This window comes from Callithrix jacchus, chromosome 1 (genome assembly GCF_049354715.1).
Source record: "Callithrix jacchus isolate 240 chromosome 1, calJac240_pri, whole genome shotgun sequence".
Classification (NCBI taxonomy): Eukaryota; Metazoa; Chordata; class Mammalia; order Primates; family Cebidae; genus Callithrix; species Callithrix jacchus.
The window spans coordinates 76,207,657-76,232,951 of NC_133502.1; the positions used below are offsets into that span (position 1 = coordinate 76,207,657).

A 25,295-nucleotide genomic window follows, 5' to 3' on the forward strand; every position below is an offset into this window, starting at 1 on the left:
TATAGAATTACAAACAGAAACTTGTAAATTTAGCATCTAAGTGCAACTTATGTGATTTACATGATGTTGGTTAGCAGATCAACATACGAATGAAATAAAACAAGCTAAGAAGGCAGATTCAAACATCTCAATAAATTATCGTGATAATGAGTGGATATACATATACATACATAAAATACTAATTTAATGAATATATGTATTACTGAAATGGCCTTCTCAACTGCACATAGAACATTTACAAAAAATTGATCATATACTAGACCATAAAAAATCTTAATTACATATAAGTGATGGTTATTGCTCAGAACACTCTGCACCAATTTAGAGATAAATAACAAAAAGATAACAGAAACAGCTTCTTATTTTGGAAATGATGAAAATGTCTAAAGCCCTCACAGGCCAAAGAAGCAATCATAATGGAAATCAAGACATTCTTAGATGTGAAAGGAAATGTATCTAATGCATATAAAAACTCATGAGACTATTTCTAAATATGACTCTGGAAAACAGAAAATCTGAATTGCTATACAACCATTTAAAAAATGAAATAAATGGTAAAAAAAAATCTTGACCTCAAGAAAACATGAGGTAAGACCTACTAAATTTCAAGAAATGAATAGCTTATTCTAAAATATGTAAGACAATGAAGAAGGGTGTATTTATCACTTAATTTTATATTGCAGATTAAACTCACTTACGAAAATAGATATCAAAATTCTAAACAAAGTATTAGCAAACCAATCTAATCTTCCAATAATCAAGCTGAGTATATTCCAGGAATGCAATTTTAGTTACTGCTAGAAAATCTATTAATGTAAATGTTCATATGTACAGATTAAAGGAGAACTGGTCATTTTTATATTTGAAGTAAGAGTATTTGATAAAATTTAGTGTCTAAATAAAAACTGTTAGCCAAGTAAGAATAGAAGAAAAAGTATTTACAGAAAAGCAGCAAACAATAATAATGTCACATCATACAAAAATTTCTTTTGAAACCATATAGAAGACAAAGATACAGTTACTGATATATCTATTCAGTGTGGTACTAGAAGTTTTAGCCTGTACAATAAGAGAAGAACATGGAAGAAATGGTTTAGGGCTGGATGTGATGGCTCACTCCTGTAATCAGAGCACTTTGGCAGGTCAAGGTGGGTGGATTGTCTGAGTTCAGGAGTTTTAGATCAGCCTGGCCAACATGGCAAAATTCTGTCTCTACCAAAAAATACAAAAATTAGCCGGGCATGGTGGCACATACCTGTGTTCCCAGCCACTCAGGAGGCTGAGGTGGAAGGATCGCCTGGGAGGTGGAGGTTGCAGTGAATCAAGATCACACCACTGCACTTCAGCCTGGGTAACAGAGTGAGATCCCATCTCAAATAATTAAAAAAAAATTTAATATTTGTAAAAGTAGAAATAAATCTATATATGCTGTGATATTTAGAGATATCATTGTCTTCATAGAAACCCTTTCCAAACAAATAACAAATTATTAGAATTAATAAGATAGTTGCTAGCACAGTGGCTCATGTCTGTAATTCCAGCACTTTGGGGCTGCAAGGCAGGGGATCACTTGAGGCCAGGAGTTCAAGGGCAAATAGTGAGATTCCATTGCTACTAAAAATAAAAAAATTAGCTGGGTGTGGTGCACAAGCCTGTAGTCTCAGCTACTCTGAAGACTGGGTGGGGAGGATCCTCCAAACTCAAACCCAGGAGTTCAAGGTTGCAGTGAGCTATGATCACACCACTGCACTGTAGCTTGGGTGACAGAGTGAGATCCAGTCTCAAAAAAATAAATAAAATATAAAGAGGGTTAAGTAAATTTTCTTAATAGATGATCCAAGGCAAAGGCCAACTTTTTTTCTATATAGCAGCAGTAAGTAAAAGTCACATAGAAATAAATGTAACACAGAATGCGCAAAACCTTGAAAGAGAAAACAATACAACATTATCAACATTTATTAGAGAATGCTTTGTTAAATGGAGAATTGTTTTCATTTCCTAAGGATACCATAAAGTCTCACAAATGAGTGGCTTCAAAGAACAGAAATGTGTTCTCTCAGGGTTCTGCAGGCAAGAAGTCCCCAAATCAAGATTTCGGCAGGGCCATGCTTCCTCTGAGACTGTGTGGAATCCTTTCTTGGCCTAGTGTCCAGTGGTGGCTGGCGATCCTGTGAGTTCTTTGGCTGGTAGCTGCATAGCCCCAGTCTCAGCCTCCATGTTCACGTTGCCTTTTTTTCTTGTATCTTCATATTCTCTTCTTACATGGACATGGATCATATTGGATTTAGGGCTCGCCCTGCTCCAGTGTGATCTCATCTTAACTAGTCATATCTAAAATGACTCAATTTCCACATAAGGTCATATTCTGAGATACTGAACATTTCAACATACCTCTTTTTGGAGGGGGACACAATTCAACCCATAACAAGAGCCAGACCATGTTTACGGATAAATATTATGTTCATGTCAATGGGTATCTCTCACAAATAAATGAATTGTCCAATTTTTACAGTGCAATTCCAAAATATATTCAAACAAATTTAGTTTTGGAGTTCATGTGAAAGAGCAGATAGCCAAGAATAGCCAAGATAATCCTTATGAAGAACATGGTAGGGCTTGCTTTACTAGAAGTCAAGACATATTATGAAGTGACAGAGGCTAAAGCTATGAGGTATCAGGGAACAATTAGATGAGTGAGATAAAATAGAGAGCCCAGGAACAGACCTACACAAATATAAAAACTTTATTTTTGAGCAAGGTGTCATTGCAAACCAATGAGGAAAAATTAAACTATTTAGGTTGGGCATGGGACCTTATGCCTATAATCCCAGCACTTTGAGAGGCCGAGGTGGGTGAATCACTTGAAGCTGGGAGTTTGAGACCAGCCTGGCCAACACAGTGAGACCTTGTCTCTACTAAAAATACAAAAATTAGCTGGGCGTCATGGCATGGGCCTGTGATCCCAGCTACTTGGGAGGCTGAGGCATGAGCATCGCTTGAATCTGAGAAGTGGAGGTTGCAGTGACCTGAGATAGAACCACTGCACTCCAGCCTGAGCAACAAAGGAAAGCTTCATCTCAAAAAATATATATAAAATAAAGAAAGAAAGAAAGAAAACTAAAACTATTTAATAAATGGTCCTAAAAAAATTGGAAATGTATCTCTACCTCATTTCATATATTTTATTTTTTTTGAGATGGAATCTTGCTCTCTCACCCAGGCTGGAGTGCAGTGGCACGACCTCAGCTCACTGTAACCTTCACCTCCCGGGTTCAAGCGATTCTCCTGTCTTATCCCTTAGAGTAGCTGGGACTACAAGCACGTGCCACCATGTCCAGCTAATTTTTGTATTTTTTAATGGAGACGGGGTTTCACCATGTTGGCCAGACTGGTCTTGAATTCCTGACCTCAGGTGATCTACCTGCCTTGGCTTCCCAAAGTGCTGGGATTACAGGCATGAGCCACCACTCCCAGCATCCATGTTTATTTTGAACCTTACCCAAGAGTGACAGGAAACCTTTGATTACTTAAATCAGAGGAAACAGATGATCAGATTGACAATTTTCAAACTGCACTTTAGGTGACATCTGGGGTGCAGAGAAGGCATGAGTGGATGTGAGGAGAACACATACCCCTTTTTCCATTGTCATTCTATTTCCACGTGCTCTCTTTTCCATTCCATTAGATGTCTTTTCCTAGTTTCATTTTATCTAGAAAAGTAAAGGAGATTTAAATAGATATTATATATTATATATAGTTATGTATAAATGACATAATACTGGTATTAATAATAACAATGCTAGTTACTATTTAAAGAACATTGAACACATGCCAGAAGTAGTTCTAAACACTTTACATATATTAGCCCTTTTAACCCTCTGTCTCAAGAGGAGGATGGTATCAGGACCCTTGTTTTACAGGAGGAAGTTCATTCTTCTCCAAAGTTACTCAGGAACTAGGAAGTAACCCCGGACATTTTGTCTCTGTAGTCTCGGATCTTAACCATCACACTAGATTGACTAGAATTAGGAGAAATAATAGAACAACCGTTTGAATGCACTTATTTGAAACCATTCTCAAACTCAACAAAGATCCAATCGACATAAAATGCTGCTCTGGCGTAACCACAGAGATCAGGTGAGAGGATCACCTCTGTGGCCGACTTAGCGCTTAGATACTTCCGACTTAGCGCTGAGTCTTCGCGCTGAGATACAGCCATGATCAGCAGACAGCCTCGTTAATAACTGAACCAAAGCTTGAGGCAGATTCGAGAGGAAGCTTGTTTTTGAGTGCACTTGTGTCTAGGAATATCAGATTACCTATGATCTTTCCTTGACTGTACCAAATGTTGATCTGGCCCAGAATGTTGTTCACTCAGTTCCTTTAGCCATTCTGATGCCTGCTGGGTGTGACTCAGGGACCGAGGCCAATGCTGAGATTTTGTAGATAATTTCCCTGATAGTCATGTGGTTTAGACACTCATCAAATCACACGTCCACAAATGCACTGGGTGTACACATAGGTGTACACACATTTACTCACTTAAGTGACCCTACTCCTTCTGTGAACAAGGTTTCCCTAAGGCTTTGGAAGCCTCTGTGCTTCGGGAAGAGTTGTCTCAAGCCACTTTCCAGGAAGTTAAGAATCTGTTTGTGTTTATAGCCACTGCACGGTGGTCTACACACCCACTGAGTGTCTGCACAGATCTGTGAGGTTCCATAAAGTTAGGGGGGTTCGCTGTGAGAAACTTTAGGCTGGGGTGGCTGCAAGAAGAAAGCACACTGTAAACATGGAAGTGAGGGCACTTCTTGCTGTGGCTGTTGTTTTAACATGTTCTTTGTTAATGTAGCTCCTTTGCATTCATGGTTATTTTTCACTTCTCTCTTTCCATTATCAGCAGGGCTACAATCAGGGTCCTTTCTATGAACTGCCCCAGATTAGCATTGGCGTCAGCCATGCTGTCGTTTGTGATTCCAAGTATACAATGATCGTTTCTGGGAGCCCAGTGGCTGAGAAGTGAATGGCCAGGAAAAATAATTACAGAACACACTGAGCGATGTGGTTCCATTTCCCTTGTATGGATCTGTGAAGGACAAGTGGCTCTGTCTTCCTCCGAATGTTGTATGATGCATATGCTAGGAGCGTGTGGTCATTGCTTTGTTAGTCATTCCTTCTGTTTTTGCAGGACTTTCAGTTTAGAGATTTCATTCAGTCTAAGAATCAGTTAATTCAGCTGCTGGCCACCCCAAGCTCCTCATTGCCTTTTGAGAAGTCACTCCATACACCAGTTGGGATACAGTGTGCAAGGTCATTGCCAGTACAACTGCAAGAGGAAATAGAATTGACTGTATTGACTTTGATAGTAACTCATATTACATGTACCCTACAATCTGCAAAGAACTTTAAACATATTTTATTTGCTTCCTTCAATAACTATGAAGAATATTCAAGAACTTGTTCATAATGACTTTCTCTGGGGAGTAAGAGTATAGGGACTATTACATGTATTCAAATTGTGTTACTTTTCTTGTGCACATGTAATCTGTTTGTATGTGAAAAAAAGATTTAAGAATATCTGCTGAGAAAAAATGGTAAAGGATAGGTGGCAAGTGCAGCATTTGGTGATTCTGGCTATGGTATATGGAATTCTTTGTACTATTCTTTAAATCTTTCAATAAGTTTGAAATTATATCAGGATAAAAAGTGAATGATTGCATAAAAATATTAAAAGCATGTAATTCTTGGGTAATGCTTAAAATGGGTAATTCCAATACATTTCCTTGGAATTTCCCTAGGAATCCCAATAAAGTTTAGAATGCAGGCTCTGCTTATAATCATAGATTGAAAATATAATTGAGTACACTGTAGGCTGAAGGAGAAGTTATTGTATGGTTGAAGCATGACATTACTCTGTATTAAGTTCATAGCTTTTACTGAAATATAAAATAAAGCAAATTCTTTGAATTTTCTTTGTGTGCAGGTGTGCAATTACAGAGTGACTTACTGCTTTCTTTTGAACATAGTATATTCCATATGTTAGAAGGTGATAATTATGTTGTTGGATACCTATTCTATTTTTTACATACTGCAAAATTCATCTGTTTTAAGTGTATAATTCAACTACTTCTTACTAAATTTATAGAGTTGTTCAACCATCACCACAATCCAGCTTTAAAATGTTTCCATCACCCCAGAGAGATCCCTTGGGCCCATTTGCAGTAAATCCCTGTTCCCTCCCCAGATGTAGGCAAATGCACTCTCTGTCTTTATATATAATCTGCCTGTTCAGACATTTATACAAGTGGAATCTTTCAATATGTGGTTTTTCTCATCTGGCCTCTTTCACTTAGCAGAAAGTGTTTGAGGTCCATCATGCCTATTTTTTTCTGGGGACTTTTTCCTTGGCATAAAAAGCTACACAGAAAATAAGCAAGTACCTTACATTTACTTCCAGGAATGAAGAAGGCAAGCCACTAATACATAATGACAGGTCTCTCACAACTGACTCTGCATTGACAAGAGCCCAGCCTAAGAATTTTCTTTGTCCAGAAGGTATGTTATCCAAAAAAAAAAAATTAATAAAAAAAAGTTGTTGAGTGTCTGTTACACCTGCCAGAATCTGGGAGGTTGTCACTACCCTAATTTCTTAATGACACAGCAAAGACTTTAAGAGATATGATGATGGAGACCCATGTAACGCAGAAGAGGATCCACAACCCACAGGGAATCTCTTGTTTTCTGGAATCTACATTTATTAGAATTAGAAGCTCTCTTTCAAATGTGGGAGTTTGTGGGCACAAACACATTAACAACTTTATTCTGACAAGCAGCAGAGTGGAGGAGTTAATGTTTCTACAGGAAAAAATAACGCAATATCTGAGTACTGTCTCAGGTATCTAAGTCTCTGAATATTTTTACGCCAAGAAAATAAGAGTGACTCAAAAGACAAGCATGTTTTATGATAATGTCTTCTGGTACCAAATGTGTAATATAAGAGAATGTCTTGGTTTCAAGAGAATATCAGTCTCAGAAAATGTTATATTGAATATAAATGTACACTGCAGATATAAAGTGTTTGTTATCATTTTTTTAGTAATTTAAAGCATCTGGCTTACCAGAAAATGAAAAAACATGTTAGGTTAAAAAGCTGAGTGGGGGGGGGGAGGAAATCAAGATGGCGCTGTGACAACAACCCAGGATTTGACTCACGGAGAGGTGAGTCAAAGCTGCATTTTCAGACTGATCTTTGTTGCCCACAGAACGGGGAAATTCCCAAGTATAAAGGAGACGCGGGACACCAGGCAGAGGCTCTGCCTGGAGAAGCCGGTAGCCGGGGTGGCGGCGGCCAGCCCTACCCAGCGATCCCCACAGGGCGCGCTTGTCCGGGTGCCCTGTTGAAATGGCAACCTGAGACTTGAGAGGGCTGAACTCGAGACTGAAAGGGACTTGGGCAGTGGGCCAGCCCAGGGGATTGCAGGGACACAGTGTGTGGGATAGCGCAGTGGGACAGACAAAACGGTGATTCCAAATGCTTGCCGTGGAGACCGTCCCTGAGGCGCTCCGTGGGGGAGGGGCGTCCACCATGACCGAGGCAACCCACCTTGACTGAGACACACGCCCACTGCTGACGCAGCCTGCAGTTGCCGAGGCAACCCGCCCCTATTGAGATACACGCCCACTGCTGATGCAGCCTGCCATTGCCGAGGCAACCCGCTACAACAGAGAGACTCCGCCGCAGGGCGTAGCCCCTGGTGGAGGACGCAGCAGAACAGCAGAGCCTGCAGCAACAGGGCGAGCCTCACAACAGCAGGGCGGAACCTCGGCAGTCAAACAGTGATTAGACTGCCTCCTAGCTGGGCAGGACACCTCAACAGACATCCAAAAACAAAGCCCCAACCCCCAAAGACAGAGCATTTGAGAAAAAAAGGGGTTTTTTAATGAGCTCTGTTGCAGCAGAATCAAACATAGTGGCCTAACAGCCCTGAATGAACAACAGAGCGCACACCTCAGCAATTGAGCTCCTATAAAGTACAGACTGTCTCCTCAAGCAGCTCCCTGACCCCTCTATATCCAAAAGACTGACATTTGGCAGTCATGATCCTGGGACAAAGATAGCAGAAAAAGAAACGGGTAGCATCCCTCACTGTGCCACAGCTGCTAGAGGTGTACCCCAGACAAGCAGGGCCTGGAGTGGACCTCAGCAGTCGTACAGCGAAGGGGCTAGACTGGTAGAAGGAAAACCAAGTAACAGAAATACTTCATCACCAACAATCTGGGTGTCCACTAAGAGACCCAATCGAAAAGTCAGCAACTACGCAGACGACAAGTGGATAAATCCACAAAGATGGGAAGAAACCAGAGCAAAAAGGAGGAAAACACCCGAAACCAGAACACCTTGCCTCCTAGAAAGGACCAAAACTACTCACCAGCAAGGGAACAAAGTTGGACGGCGAATGACTGTGATGAAATGACAGAATTAGACTTCAGAAGATGGATAATGAGAAACTTCCATGAGCTAAAAGAACATGTTTCAAATCAATGCAAAGAAACTAAGAACCTTGAAAAAAGATTTGAGGAAATGATGACAAGAATAGATAACTTAGAGAGGAATATGAATGAACTAAAGGAGCTGAAAAACACAATACGAGAACTTCGCGAAGCATGCACAAGTTTCAATAGCCAAATTGACCAACCAGAAGAAAGAATATCTGAAGTCGAAGATCAACTCAATGAAATAAAACGAGAAACCAAGATCAGAGAAAAAAGCGCAAAAAGGAATGAACAAAGTCTCCAAGAAATGTGGGACTATGTGAAAAGACCTAACCTACGTTTGATAGGTGTACCAGAAGGGGACGAAGAGAATGAATCCAAGCTGGAAAATACTCTTCAGGACATCATCCAGGAAAACTTCCCCCACCTACCAAGACAGGCCAACACTCAAATGCAGGAAATACAGAGAACACCACAAAGATATTCCACAAGAAGAGCAACCCCAAGGCACATAATCGTCAGATTCAACAAGGTTGAAATGAAGGAGAAAATGCTAAGGGCAGCCAGAGAGAAAGGTCGGGTCACCCACAAAGGGAAGCCCATCAGACTCACAGCAGATCTCTCGGCAGAAACACTACAAGCCAGAAGAGAGTGGGGGCCAATATTCAACATTCTTAAAGAAAAGAACTTTCAACCCAGAATTTCATATCCAGCCAAACTGAGCTTCATACGTGAAGGAAAAATAAAATCCTTTGCAAACAAGCAAGTACTCAGAGATTTTGTCACCACCAGGCCTGCTTTACAAGAGCTCCTGAAAGAGGCACTACACATAAAAAGGAACAACCAGTACCAGCCATTCCAAAATCACACTAAATGCTAAAGAGCATCAACATAATGAAGACTCTACAACAACTAACAGGCAAAACAACCACTTAGCATCAAAATGGCAGTATCAAATTCACACATAACAATATTAACCCTAAATGTAAATGGACTAAATGCACCAATCAAAAGACACAGACTGGCAAATTGGATAAAAATCCAAAACCCATCAGTGTGCTGTATCCAGGAAACCCATCTCACATGCAAGGTTACACAAAGGCTCAAAATAAAGGGATGGAGGAAGATTTACCAAGCAAATGGAGAGCAAAAAAAAGCAGGAGTTGCAATTCTCATCTCTGATAAAATAGACTTTAAAGCAACAAAGATCAAAAGAGACAAAGAAGGTCATTACATAATGGTAAAAGGATTGATACAACAAGAACAGCTAACGATCCTAAACATATATGGACCCAATACAGGAGGACCCAGATACATAAACCAAGTTCTTAATGACTTACAAAGAGACTTAGACTCCCACACAATAATAGTGGGAGACTTTAACACTCCACTGTCAATATTAGACAGATCAACCAGACAGAAAATCAACAAAAATATCCAGGGCTTGAACTCAGACCTGGAGCAGGCAAACCTGATAGAAATTTACAGAACTCTCCACCCCAAATCCACAGAATATACATTCTTCTCAGCACCACATCACACCTACTCTAAAATTGACCACATAATTGGAAGTAAAGCACTCCTCAGCAAATGCAAAACAACTGAAATCATAACAGACAGTCTCTCAGACCATAGTGCAATCAAGTTTGAACTCAGAATTCAGAAACCAACCCAGAACCGCACAGCTTCATGGAAACTGAACAACTGGCTCTTGAATGTTGACTGGGTAAACAATGAAATGAAGGCAGAAATAAAGAAGTTCTTTGAAACCAATGAGAACGAAGACACAACATGCCACAATCTCTGGGACACATTTAAAGCAGTCTCTAGAGGAAAGTATATAGCAATAAGTGCCCATATGAGGAGAATGGAGAGATCCAAAATTGACACCCTATCGTCAAAAGTGAAAGAGCTAGAGTAGCAAGATCAAAAAAACTCAAAACCCAGCAGAAGACAAGAAATAACTAAGATCAGAGCTGAACTGAAGGAGATTGAGACACGAAAAACCCTTCAAAAAATCAATAAATCCAAGAGCTGGTTTTTTGAAAAGATCAACAAAATAGACCACTAGCCAGATTGATTAAAAAGAAAAGAGAGAACAACCAAATAGATGCAATAAAAAATCTATTTTTTTAAAAATAGATAAAGGGGAAATCACCACAGATTCCACAGAAATACAAACCATCATCAGAGAATATTACAAACAACTCTATGCACATAAACTAGTAAACCTGGAAGAAATGGATAAATTCCTGGACTCCTGTGTCCTCCCAAGCCTAAACCAGGAGGAAGCTGAAACTATGAATAGACCAATAACAAGGTCAGAAGTCAAGGCAGCAATTAAGAGCCTACCACACAAAAAAAGCCCAGGTCCAGACGGGTTCACAGCCGAATTCTACCAGACACACAAAGAGGAACTGGTACCATTCCTTCTAAAACTCTTCCAAATAATCCAAAAATAGGGAATCCTTCCCAAATCATTTTATGAGACCAACATCATTCTGATACCAAAACCTGGCAGAGACTCAACAAGAAAAGAAAACTTCTGGCCAATATCCATGATGAACACAGATGCAAAAATCTTCAATAAAATATTGGCAAGCCAATTGCAACAGCAAATCAAAAAACTTATTCATCACGATCAAGTAGGATTCATTTCGGGGATGCAAGGCTGGTTCAACATACGCAAATCTATCAACGTAATTCACCACATAAACAGAACCAAAAACAAAAACCACATGATTATCTCAATTGACGCAGAGAAGGCATTTGACAAAATTCAACAGCCCTTTATGCTAAAAACCCTCAATAAACTCGGTATCGATGGAACGTATCTCAAAGTAATAAAAGCTATTTATGACAAACCAACAGCCAATATCATACTGAATGGGCAAAAACTGGAAGCATTCCCTTTGAAATCTGGCACTAGACAAGGATGCCCTCTCTCACCACTCCTATTCAATATAGTACTGGAAGTTCTAGCCACAGCAATCAGGCAAGAAAAAGAAATAAAGTGTATTCAAATTGGAAAGGTGGAAGCCAAATTGTCTCTATTTGCAGACGACATGATAGTATACCTAGAGGACCCCATCGCCTCAACCCAAAAACTCCTGAAACTGATAAGCCACTTCAGCAAAGTCTCAGGATATAAAATCAATGTGCAAAAATCACAAGCATTCCTCTACACCAATAACAGACTTAAAGAAAGCCAAATCAAGAATGAACTGCCATTCACAATTGCTACAAAAAGAATAAAATACCTTGGAATACAACTCACAAGGACCATAAGGGACCTCTTCAAGGAAAACTACAAACCACTGCTCAACGAAATCAGAGAGGACACAAACAGATGGAAAAACATTCCATGTTCATGGTTAGGAAGAATTAATATTGTGAAAATAGCTATACTGCCCAAAGTAATTTACAGAATCAATGCTATCCCCATCAAGCTACCATTGACTTTCTTCACAGAACTGGAAAAAACCACCATGAACTTCATATGGAACCAAAAGAGAGCCCGCATAGCCAAATCAATTCTAAACAAAAGAACACAGCAGGGGAAATCACACTACCGGATTTCAAACTATACTACAAGGCTACAGTAATCAAAACAGCATGGTACTGGTACCAAAACAGAGATATAGACCAATGGAACAAAACAGAGGCACCGGAGGCAACACAACATATCTAAAACTATACAATCTTTGATAAACCTGACAAAAACAAGCAATGGGGAAAGGATTACCTATTTAACAAACGGTGTTGGGAAAACTGTCTAGCCATGTACAGAAAGCAGAAACTGGACCCCTTCCTGACACCTTCCACTAAAATTAACTCCAGATGGACTAAAGACTTAAACCTAAGACCTGGCAGGATAAAAACCCTAGAAGGAAATCTAGGCAAAACTATCCAGGACATAGGAGTAGACAAGGACTTCATGAACAAAACACCAAAAGCATTGGCAACAAAAGCCGAAATAGACAAATGGGACCTAATCAAACTCCACAGCTTCTGCACGGCAAAAGGAACAGTCACTAGAGTGAATCGGCAACCAACAGAATGGGAAAAAATTTTTGCAGTTTACCCATCTGACAAAGGGCTGATATCCAGAATTTACAAAGAACTCAAACAGATTTACAGGAAAAAAACAAACAAGCCCATTCAAAAGTGGGCAAAGGATATGAACAGACACTTTATGAAAGAAGACATATATGAGGCCAACAATCATATGAAAAAATGCTCATCGTCATTGGTCATCAGAGAGATGCAAATCAAAACCACATTGAGATACCATCTCACGCCAGTTAGAATGGCGATCATTAAAAAATCTGGAGACAACAGATGCTGGAGAGGATGTGGAGAAAAAGGAACACTTTTACACTGTTTGTGGGAGTGTAAAGTAGTCCAACCATTGTGGAAGACAGTGTGGCGATTCTTCAAGGCCTTAGAAATAGAAATTCCATTTGACCCAGCAATCCCATTACTGGGTATATACCCAAAGGACTATAAATCATTCTACTAAAAGGACACATGCACACGAATGTTTATTGCAGCACTGTTTACAATAGCAAAGACCTGGAATCAACCCAAATGCCCATCGATGATAGACTGGATTGGGAAAATGTGGCACATATACACCATGGAATATTATGCAGCAATCAGAAATGATGAGTTCGTGTCATTTGCAGGGACATGGATGAATCTGGAGAACATCATTCTCAGCAAACTGACACAAGAACAGAAAATGAAACACCGCATATTCTCACTCATAGGCGGGTGATGAAAAATGAGAACACATGGACACAGAAAGGGGAGTACTAAACAGTGGGGTTTATTGGGGGTAAGAGGGGAGGGCCAGTGGGAGGGGGAGGTGGGGAGGGATAACCTGGGGAGAAACGCCAAATGTGGGTGAAGGGGTGAAAGCAAACAGAACACACTGCCATGTGTGTACCTATGCAACTGTATTGCATGCTCTGCACATGTACCCCAAAACCTAAAATGCAATAAAAAAATAAGAAAAAAAAAAATATATAAATATTATCTATGTACCCCAATGTAAAAAATAAATAAATAAAAAGCTGAGTGGGTTAATTTTTCTTATCAGTTCAGATAGTTTAAAAATGAATTTGCAATGCACATTTTTCTTAAAAATTACCAAAGAATTGCAATTCTTTTGTAAAGATTTATAAAACATCTTTCTACATACGCACATGTTATACATATTACACATACAGTGTATGTGTAGTCCTTGTTAAGTCCTAGTTAAGCTGCAGGTAGACGTAGAGCAAAAATCTCCTGCAAGCATTTGTTGCAACAGCTTCCGTGGAACTAACTGAAAGTGAGGTTGATTCAATGATGCTCTGAAGGGGAGCCTGCAGTGTTATCCACTTACGCTTGCCTTTTCTTGCTTTTTTGGAATTCTCCTTCAAATGCTTGTGTCTCTGATTCAGTCATAAATGTAGTCTAAGTAGTGAGGTTTCACGTCATGCACAGCTCCTTTGTAGAATCTGTTCTGTGGCTGTTTGCTTTATCCACATCACATTTTCTCACTAAGTTGCTCAGGCTGTCACAGCATCACTAATGGGTCGATGTGCAGTCAGGCCTATGATGCTAACATCATGCGACACATGCAGTCGTACCTGAGTTGTGCTAGTATGATTCTCAACATGAGCTATTGCTAAAATTGTGCAGACAATTCTGTTGTTTGGACATTCCAGTTTTTCAGATATTGGAATAAAATCTATTTTACCAAATCTTATTTTTATTTGTTTACTTAGGAAACCCTGACTTAGGATAAAAAAAAGGCTTCTATAACAAAATTCTACAGCATTTTCCTCAATGTTCAAGGAATGGTATGATTTCCTGGGATGGATGATCACTGATTAGTCAGCATCTCATAAGATCAGTCTTCCGGGCTGAAGACTGTAGCAGACAAACACGTGAAGCTGCAAGTGAGTGAGAAGAATAAAGGCATCTGTGTTCAGTCCAACTCCAGTCCCAACCACTGGGACCAGATCATTGTCTCTGACATGACAAAATCCGTACAGGTGAAGCTGACAAGCAGATGTCGGGCTACCCATGGCATCCTCTGCTCCACCCCGTGACCAGTGCCCCACAAGACTGCAAGATACTGCATTGAATTGTTCTGTCATCAACTTGAAAACCTGACTTCCTTCCCCAAAGAAACAGTCCAGGAAAATCTCACACACACACACACACACACACACACACACACACACACACACACACATGCACGCATGCAGCTGGAGTTCATTGCCGCAGAGGACTGAGTGAGCTAAGGGATTTTAGGAGTAGGCAAACTATCCTATTCCCTGAAGGCCTCACAGGGATGGAGAAATAATGTTATAAAAGGCCGAAAATTGAGACTAGAAACTTGATACCTTGGAACTTCTGTGGAATCTAGACTCCCCACAGCAATAGAGTTCCTGGATGTGGACTGAGCCTCGATTCCCTCTTAAGCCTCATCATTACTTGGAATTAGGCCATAGAGTGTGGGGTGTAGCTTCTGGCCCTAATTGTGCAGTGGGGATTAGGATCTTCTTCCCATCAGTTTTGTCTTTCTTTTTTTTGAGACGGAGTCTTGCTCTGTCACCCAGGCTGGAGTGCAGTGGCGCGATCTCGGCTCACTGCAACCACTGCCTCCTGCATTCAGCCTATTCTCCTGCCTCAGTCTCCCTTCCTGAGTAGCTGGGATTACAGATGTGAGCCACCACTCCTGGACTAGTTTTGTCATTTTTAATTTTAGAGGGTCCCTGCCCTACTTTTGCCTGTATATATTTTTATCTCTGCCAGTCATTCCTCGTATTTACAAATTGTAGATAATTATGCAGATGTGCTGGGCTATCATCATTATCAAAGCAGCATCACCACTATCATTACCATCAGCATTGGTGGTGGTTGTTGTTACTTTATGGTGACAAGAAACAGCACATGAAACAGCAGTCACTGCACAAGTACTTAAGGCTTTGGAAACATAAACTTGCAAACACCCTGAGTAAACAGATGACATCTATGAGCAGATGTTTCTACATGTGCTTCCATGTGCACATTCCCTGCTCCCTCGACCTGTTCTCTCGGGGAAACACCGGGACAAAGTATCAGCACAAACACAGCATTTCTATCCTGAGTCCACTTCAAACAGGATCCAGCTTTCCATTGGAATGCAGCTGTTATGACTAGCTGAAGCAAAATCATTCACCCTGGAGATTCAGTGATGAAATAACTTTCTCAAATTTCTCTGAAGTTGATAAAATTGAAACTTCAATTCCTGACTTGGAGGATTGATAGGATTTATGACAAGTCAGTGTGTATATGAGAGAGAGCAATTATTATTCACTTTGGGAAACATGATAAGGGATTGTAGAAATTTAGCAGGGCTATAGTTTGGAAGAAGATAAAGGGAGCTCTGATGTGGACTTAGAATGATTACAAATTGAAAACTATTTAAGTGTTTTAGTTGGTGGCCAGATAAAATGTACATCTTAAGAGAATTATTCTGAAAAAGAGCACATAGAACAATTCCGAGAGAGAGGGTTTGGAGAACACCAATGATAGTGCAATTGCCATACCATAGTCCAGATGAGAGGAGCAGAGTTGAAGTACAGCGGCGGAAACAGCTGTGAGTGACATCAGAACAGTGTGTTAACTAACTGGGCACATGGGTGACAACAGAGGGGCATGCACGTCATAAACGTTTGTGAAGTTTATGTTACAGAAATAAGGAAGCCAGTAGGTTTATGATGGTGAGCTTTGTTTTGTTTATCTTGAAGGTGCTGAAAATAAATCTATCTAAAAATATCCAGCAGGTATTTGCAAATTACGTTTGGAGCACCTGTCAGGCCAGAAGGAAGGTTTAGGGAGAAGTCTGCCTAGAGAAGATAGCTGAAGAACCAAGGACTCGGGGGTTTGTCAAGGAAAAAAGCACAGTCAAAAGGAAGATAGAAATTGGCCTTGCCACCTGTCTCATTTAGAGGGCAGGGGGTAGCGCTATGGCAGCAAAGAGATGAACAAGGAAAGGTCATTAAGTAGAAGCAAGAACTAGTAGAAGACAGTGTCCAACCCCAGGACCGTTGTCAATAATTCCACCTTGGCCCCCTGCCTGGCCGCTGCGGCTGCTCCCGCCAATGGTCCCGGCCGCTCCAGGGCGGCTCCTACCGGTGGGCCCCGGCCGGCCGCGCTCCCAGGTCCCTACCGCCTGTCACTGGCCTGAGGCCGGCGCGGCTGTGGGGCGTGGGGCAAGCGCTGCTCCAGGGTTTTGGAGCCGCGCGCCGCCGGAGGAGCTGCTGTCGGGGCGGGGGTCTGGGCTGCTCGGGAGGCGGCGCGGGCCTCGCGCGGCTCTTGGGGCTTTGGGCTCGGGCCCCCGGCAACTTCAGGTGCGGGGCGTTCGCCAGGCCGGGCGCTCCTCGGCTCCCGCGCGCAGGGTTCCGGGGCGGTCCCGCAGCCACTGCCTGGGCGGGGAGCGAGGCCTGTCCGCAAGGGCCGGCGGCGCCTCCGGGGGACTACAGGAGGCTGCGCCCCGCAGCGGCCGGACTCTCGGAGGCCCTGAAGCTCCTGGGGCTGGCGTACCCTGAGCGCTGGAGGCTGGCAGTTCTTAGCATGTGCGCAGCACAGAGTAGGCACTCAGAGTGCCTTAAGAGAAGGAATAAATGACCATACCACCAGGCACAGAGGGAGGCCTTAAGAAACCCTAAGCATCGGCCGAGCGAGGTGGCTCACGCCTGCAATCCCAGCACTTTGGGAGGCCGAGGCGGGTGGATCATGAGGTCAAGAGATCGAGAACATCCTGGTCAACATGGTGAAACCCCTACTCTACTAAAAATACAAAAAAATTAGCTGGGCATGTTGGCGCGTGCCTGTAATCCCAGCTACTCAGGAGGCTGAGGCAGGAGAATTGCCTGAACTCAGGAGGCAGAGGTTGCGGTGAGCCGAGATTGCGCCATTGAACTCCAGCCTGGGTAACAAGAGCGAAACTCCGTCTCAAAAAAAAAAAAAAAAAAAAAAAAAAAAAAAAAAAAACCCTAAGCATCATAGGGTGCACGCACCACTTCTGTATGTGACTCAAAATCATTGATGTCATCTATACCAACCCCACTGTGGACTACAGTGACAACCTGACCTGCCTCTGCCTTGGGCTCAGTGGTGTGTTTCTGTGTGGTGCTGCTGCCAATGCCATGTGTGTCTGCCTCATGCAAACTTCAGGTCAGCGCATTGTGAATAGGCTGAGAACTTCATTATTCTCCTCCATTCTGAGGCAGGAGGTTGCTTTCTTTGACAAGACCCGCACAGGAGAATGGATTAACCGCCTCTCATCAGACACTGCACTCCTCGGGCGCTCAGTGACTGAAAACCTCTCAGATGGGCTCAGGGCTGGGGCCCAGGCTTCTGTAGGCATCAGTATGATGTTTTTTTGTCTCATCTAATCTGGCTACCTTTGTTTTGAGCTTGGTTCCTCCAGTGTCAATCATTGCTGTAATTTATGGACGATATCTACGGAAACTGACCAAAGTCACCCAGGATTCCCTGGCACAAGCCACTCAGCTGAGGAACGTATTGGAAATGTAAGAACTGTTCGAGCTTTTGGGAAAGAAATGACTGAAATAGAGAAATATGCCAGCAAAGTGGACTATGTGATGCAGTTAGCAAGGAAAGAGGCATTCGCTCGGGCTGGCTTCTTTGGAGCGACTGGGCTGTCTGGAAACCTGATCGTGCTTTCTGTCCTGTACAAAGGAGGGCTGCTGATGGGTAGTGCCCGCATGACAGTGGGTGAACTCTCTTCCTTCCTAATGTATGCTTTCTGGGTTGGAGTAAGCATTGGAGGTCTGAGCTCTTTTTACTAGGAGGTGATGAAAGGACTGGGCGCCGGGGAGCGCCTCTGGGAGCTCCTGGAGAGAGAGAGACCAAGTTGCCTTTTAACGAGGGGGTCATCTTAAATGAGAAAAGCTTCCAGGGTGCTTTGGAGTTTGAGAACATGCATTTTACCTATCCGGGTCACCCAGACGTGCCCATGTTTCAGGATTTCAGCCTTTCCATTCCATCAGGATCTGTCACGGCAGTGGTTGGCCCAAGTGGTTCTGGCAAATCAACAGTGCTTTCGCTCCTGCTGAGGTTGTATGACCGTGTGTCCGGAACTATGAGTCTTGATGGCCATGACATCCGTCAGCTAAACCCAGTGTGGCTGAGATCCAAGATGGGACAGTGAGTCAGGAACCCATTTTTTTTTCTTGCTCTATCGCTGAGAACATTGCTTATGGCACTGACAACCCTTCCTCTGTGACTGCTGAGCAAGTCCAGAGAGTGGCTGAAGTGGCCAATGCAGTGGCCTTCATCCAGAACTTCCCCCAAGGGCTCAACACTGTGGTTGGAGAAAAGGGTGTTCTCTTTTCAGGTGGGCAGAAACAGCAGATTGCAATTGCCCGTGCTCTGCTTAAGAATCCCAAAATTATTCTCCTAGATGAAGCAACCAGTGTGCTGGATGCTGAAAATGAGTACCTTGTTCAAGAAGCTCTAGATCGACTGATGGATGGAAGAACAGTGTTAATTATTGCCCATCGTCTCTCCACCATTAAGAATGCTAATACGGTTGCTGTTCTTGACCAAGGAAAAATTACTGAATATGGAAAGCATGAAGAACTGCTTTCAAAACCAAATGGGATATACAGAAAACTAATGAACAAAGAAAGTTTTATATCAGCATAAAGAAGCAATTACTGGTAAACAATATGAAAGACTTTAATACAAAATAGTGATGCAGGGAAAAAAACCCGAGAGACTCTACGAAATATGTAAACTATGTAACAAGTTATTTGAAAAGTATCTATTCTTTCCAAAGTATGTAAAATATTATTTTGAAATGTACCTGTTCTCAAGTTCTTTTTATTCAGAGTTTTAATAATTGCAACTTTTTAAATGTCTATAGCACTGAAGTTATTTTCAGGTTTTGTATTTCCTTTTATCGTGAAATACTTTAATGAATATAGCATGGCACCACATTTTCTTTTCCTTGCTCTTAAAGATTGAAGTTATTGTCAAATGACAACTTTTAAAACGGAATTACAAAGGCTTTTTAAGCCTGATTATTTTAGGCCAGTTTACCAATCACTGTGTAATTCTTCTGGTAGTATTCCACCTGCTTTAAGTCTAATTTCACTAGCTAAAGTAATGGAAAATGAAATTTTAACCCTTTTTTTAATTCTGATAATCTCATGAAGCAAACCTGGTTAACTAAAGTCAGCTGGAAAAAGGGAACATTTATGTTGCCCATCTCCTGTGTCTTCAAAGGTGTGAGAGTTGAGGAATATGTGTTCCTATGGGAACTATGTTTGAGTATGTGCAGTTTTCAACATTTTGGCACATGAAAGCCTGACACGTTTTTAAAAGGGCACAAGCTGCATCTTTTAAACAGAAAAACCTGTTTTTTTAAATTCACATGTTTGTATGAGTACTTTTGGGAAGCAAGGCATTAACTGTTAGGTATTAAGAATGAATGGATTTTGCATTTAAGTTGTTTGAAGGCATGTATTTTGAAAAATATCTGTTACAAATTTATAATTCCATGACAAATTGAATCTTCGTTTTTTATAATACTTTTAGAATTTCATTAATAAGGCTAAAATCTGAGGACTATGACTAACATTTAGCCTTAAGACATTTAAGTTTGGAAGTTCTTACTATTCAACACAATAACAAAAAACCTCCAGAATGTATCACTCCCCTGAAAAGAAGACATTAATAAGCCCTTTTATTTATGGTTACAGTTTTATTTAGTTTCAAAATTCCTAAAGCAATGCTGACAACCATCTAATTTGCTATATTTTGTATCAGTGCTGTTAATTTGCTGTTACCTTTAGAAAAAGTGCTTTTTCTCCACTGATGAGGCTAGACTCCAATAAGTAATTATGTCAGTGTAAATAAAACGGAAGTATTTCCATGAACTAAGCATTTATTAGTTCCCTGATTAGACTGGAAGATGAAACCACTATTTCAGGAAAAACATGGAATATTATATTTCATTCTTCATAATTTATTAATGAATAAAATTGATATGAATGAATGAATGAATGTAGTGTTCTCTGAATTAGTAAACAGTATATCTGTGACAATCATTTTAACAAGTTCTACTTGTGTTCTTTATAAAGTGTGATTTTCAGAAAGCAAACAAAACACAATTACAAGGTTGAATCTGAGAAAAATAATCCTTGTACCATAGAAGTATTTACAAAATTGCATTTCATTGTTATGTTTTATTTTCTGATACATGATGTTCAATTATATCTTTAGGTAATATTTTAATCATAGATTAAAATTTATAGTGAACTTTAAAAAAATAATAATAATTCCACCTTGAATTTCTCTTGGACTTTGGATTGTCAACTCATGTTCTCATCTATTAGATTAATTAATGTTCAAATATTCTTTTATAAAATGTCTATAGATATTTATACATATGTATATATTTCTGTTTCATAAACTTTGTTGGTTTTATGAACAGGAACAAGTAAATTTTAACTTTTCCTTGAGCCATTGTTGTCTTCTGTTTTCTAAAAGATGAAACATGCAAAGACAGTGTCACTTTTAAGTAGCTGTGTTGAGTGTGTGAACGGTCTGTGTTCCTTGTCTAATCTCAGCTCCTTCTCTGTGGGGTACTCCTTTCTTTCCATGCCATTCCCGTGAATCCCAGGTTACAGAAAGGAATCTCTCGCTGGGGCTGGATCTTCTTTGACTGGGAGCAATGAACAACTTCCATCTATAAAAGTCCACTTCTGAAAACCCTTATGTAAAAAAACTTTCAAAGACACTGTGTTTAGTTCATTTTCCATCTTCTCCATTCTTCCTTTTGCATTTCCTATTCCTATCTTCTCCCCCTCAAGAAAGGATTGCAAGAATTTTCAGGAGGCTCTCCTTTAATATCAATACTATTTTCTGTCTGTTGTACTCTTTTTGTTGACTTGATATTTTCTTTGGCTTATATGCTTCAGATTTTGTGATTTATTTTATTTTAACCTTAATAAGTAAATGTAGAAGGGGAACATGGAAGAAGTCTTCCCATATTTTTTTCTGGTCTGTAACTCTCCATTAAAGGTGGGTCCTCTTGATGTCTGTGACCTCTAATGTTTCAGCAGCTTATATGGCATTTCTGCTTACCATGTTATAAAACATGCATTCTCAAGAAGGCTTTATTAGTCTATTCTTGCATAAAGAAATACCTGAGAGTGGGTAATTTATAAGGAAAAGAGGTTTAATTGGCTCATGGCTCTCCGGGTTGTACAGGAAACATGGTGCTGACATCTGCTCAGCTTCTAGGGAGTCCTCAGGAAGCTTACAATCACGGTGGAAGGTGAAGGAGGAGCAGTCACATCACATTATGAAAGTAAGAGCAAGTGAGAGAGTGAGGAAGGTGCCACACACTTTTGTGTGAACTCAGAGCAAGAGCTCACTTATCACCTAGGGACGGCCCGACATATTCATGAGGGATCTGCCCCCATGATCCAAACACCTCTTACCAGGCCCCATTGTCAACACTGGAGAAATATCTTTCAATATGAGATTTGGGCAGAGACAAATATTGAGACTATATCAGGACAGTATCATCTGCAAGGGGGCAAAAATTAGTTCCTCAATGGGAGTGAGAAAATGTTACTCTTTAATGTATAAATATTTACAACTAGAACAGACACTGATATGCAGTCTATCTGTCTTACTATAATTTCACTGGGGGATGATTAGATAAAAAAATGTCTAAAAATGCTTTTAGAGGGAGATAATAAAAAAGAATTTGTACACACTGGTCTAAGAAAGGAATCATGGTTTTTGTTATAAAAAACTCTTGCTTGAGGCAAACATCATAAATAAATCATGAGACATGACAAAACAGAGGGAAATTGATATTTTCATCCAAATATTCCCATGTTTTCTACTCTCTGGTGTGCTTTACACCATGTATCCTCTACCAGTCATATTCTCTTTTCTAGTAATATTTTTCCAAAAAGCTTGATTCCAAGGTTTAGAAATGTGAGTAGACCTGGCTTCAAATATCTTCTATGATTTGTAAAATCACATTATGGGTATTTTTGTTTAATTAATTGTGTATATATTTGAGTGAATATTTACCTTTTTCCAACAAACCATTGTAATATGTGGAAATACAGGGATATAAGAAGTGCCATAGAGAACAGGGAAGAAACAACAAGTACAGAATGCTTGGGAATTTTAAGAACTCAGGGGTGCATCCATCAGAATTAGGAATGTTTCTCTCTTTTAATCACATCTGAATTGCCCCGTCATCAACTGCTCCATCCTTTGATGAAGCCCCTCTGTTAGCCCATTTGTTAGACCATGTTCTTTTCCTTTATTCTATACCTCTTTTGTAACAAACTGACCATTTTTGAAATAAGCCCTGTAAAGCACGTCATCATGATGTTTCTGTGGGGTTCCTAGTGATTATTATTTGTGTATTTACTATGCCATTTGCCGTACAGCATTAAAATTTTCCTTTATTTACGCCTGTGTTTGTTAATGAGTCCTGTGATGCAGATAAGCACAGAACACTGTGGGGGCATGTGGAGGGGAACTCAATTCAGCTTAGAAGGAGGTAGGGATTCCAGTTCCAGAACAAGGCTCAAGGGAGGGGCTCAGTCTCAGGAACCAGAGAAGTGATTTCCAGACCTGGATACAAAAACCGGAAGTACATAGCAGCGAGGGCAACCTAAGTTTGGGATATTTAAATTTCCCTGGCCTACAGCCAAGGACCAATCTCTGAAGTCATTGACCCCAACTTTTAAGAGAAGATGGCAGGAGGCAAGGATGAGGCAGATGAGACTCATAGTGTTTCATATTTGGAACAGAAACCTCTTTATTCTGAGAGTGAAGCAAAGACCACCAAGGCTCAGGAAGTACCAGACGTCCCAACACTGTCTGGAGGCAGCTGGGGTTAACAGCCAAGTGCCTTGGTCCTCATTTCTGCACACTCTTCCTTATACCGAATAATGATTTTCCAGAGTGCAGGTTTTTCTTTTCAGAGTCTGTTTCTTGGTTCTCCATGATATTATATGCTGACACTCTCACCAGCCAAGATCCTGAGATGTCTTAATGAGAATCAACAAGTGAACTCAAAGTATTAAGGAAGATTAGAAGCTCTCTGGAAGGTTCTGGAAAAGTGACCCTTACTTTTGATCTGTATGATTATGCCTAACAATTTATGTGAACTGTGGCCTTCTAAAGATGTGTTATGTGTTACCCAAAAGCTCCTGAGGATGAAAGTTTCCAGCTTGCAGCCTGGCGATCTTCAGGTGCAACATATTACTCTCCTTTCCCCAGTTTTCACCGGCTTTTCTTTTCTTTTCCTGTATTTCTGGTTTCGGAAACTTTGGTCATCAAAACATTAGCGTGAGAAACAATATAATAAGGCATTATTAGCATCCACATTTTGTAGGATGGAGGTTTTAATGGTAAAACTATTTTGTTTTGAAAACTGTACTTTTTTGTGCATGACTAACACTTACTGGTAAAAGCATTGGCAAACGAGCTCTTGTTTCTTTTTATTTTGAATACGTGTATTCCTTTCTCTTTTGGATAAATCTTTGTGCAGAGTAATCTTTAGAAGCGTGTATATTTTGCCCCCACATTTCAGAGTGGGAGAGGTACGAGAGCCACTAGCTGAATGTTCAGCAGCAGTTTTTCTGCTTGTGATGTGGGATGGAAAGAAATAGAAACTACACTTCTCTTCTTTCCAAAAGCCTCATGCAGACTTGCTCCAAGTGAACAGTTTTTCACACAGGCCAGTGTCTGTGCTATGAATTTACCCACTTTCCCACCAGCCTGAGAGATATTTTAGTCTCAGCCTGGTAGCTGAGGCCACCTGTTAAGCACAAGTATGCCACCGTGCCAATAGGGAGGCAGCTCTATTTGATGAGGACCACAGCGCCTTGGCAGATAGGCCCTGTTCCGATTTGCCAAACCTCCTGGAGGTGAATGAAGGTTTGCTGACTGTGGTCAGGAAGGTCCCAATTATGAATGATTCCCTAACCAAGTGTTGAAAACACTGTACTTTGTAATTAAAATGCAAAAACACACACAAACTGCCAAACCCAGCAGAAAAAATCTTCAGGAATTTTCCTTGAAAGTTTGGTTTCTCACTTCCTTCAAGCATCTTCCCTCTAAATCTACATTTATTTCTCTTATTCCTTCATAAACAAAATGATCCTTTTTGATCCTCTTGATTGACATTGTTTCTCAAGAAAAATGAATATAATTTATCCTATTAGTAAAATACATCTTTAGGTACCTGTTCTTCTCACATATCCTAAACCTCATTCTCACTCTATTTTGCTAGTGTCATGAAAATTAACTCTGTAGAGAGGAAAATGGTAGAAAAGACAATTCTGGAGAAAGCAATTTTTCTTTTTAATCTGTTGTATGAGTTTGTTGTCACATTTGCTATAAAGAAATACCTGAGACTGGATAATTTACAAAGAAAAGATCTTTAATTGGCTCAGTTTGCAGGTTGTACAGGAAGCACGGTAGCATCTGCTTCTGGGGAGGCCTCATGGAGCTTTTACTCATGGAGGAAGGTAAGGTAGGAGCAGGTGGCTGCATGCCAGAGGCAGGAGCAAGAGAGAGGGGAGGTGCTCCACACTTTTCAACAACCCGATCTCATGAGAATTCATGCACTGTCATGAGAATAGCACCAAGGGGATACTGTTAACCTACTCATGGGAACTCAGCCTCCATGATCCAGTCACCTCTCACTTCCAACACTGGGGACTACTATTCAACACGAGAGTTGGTGT

General features: G+C 40.7%; 1 pseudogene; it reads left to right on the forward strand.

The window, feature by feature from the left end:
• The first annotated feature begins 14,078 nt into the window (after positions 1-14,078).
• On the forward strand, positions 14,079-20,822 carry LOC100413679 (ATP-binding cassette sub-family B member 10, mitochondrial pseudogene; annotated as a pseudogene).
• Positions 20,823-25,295: the final 4,473 nt, after the last annotated feature.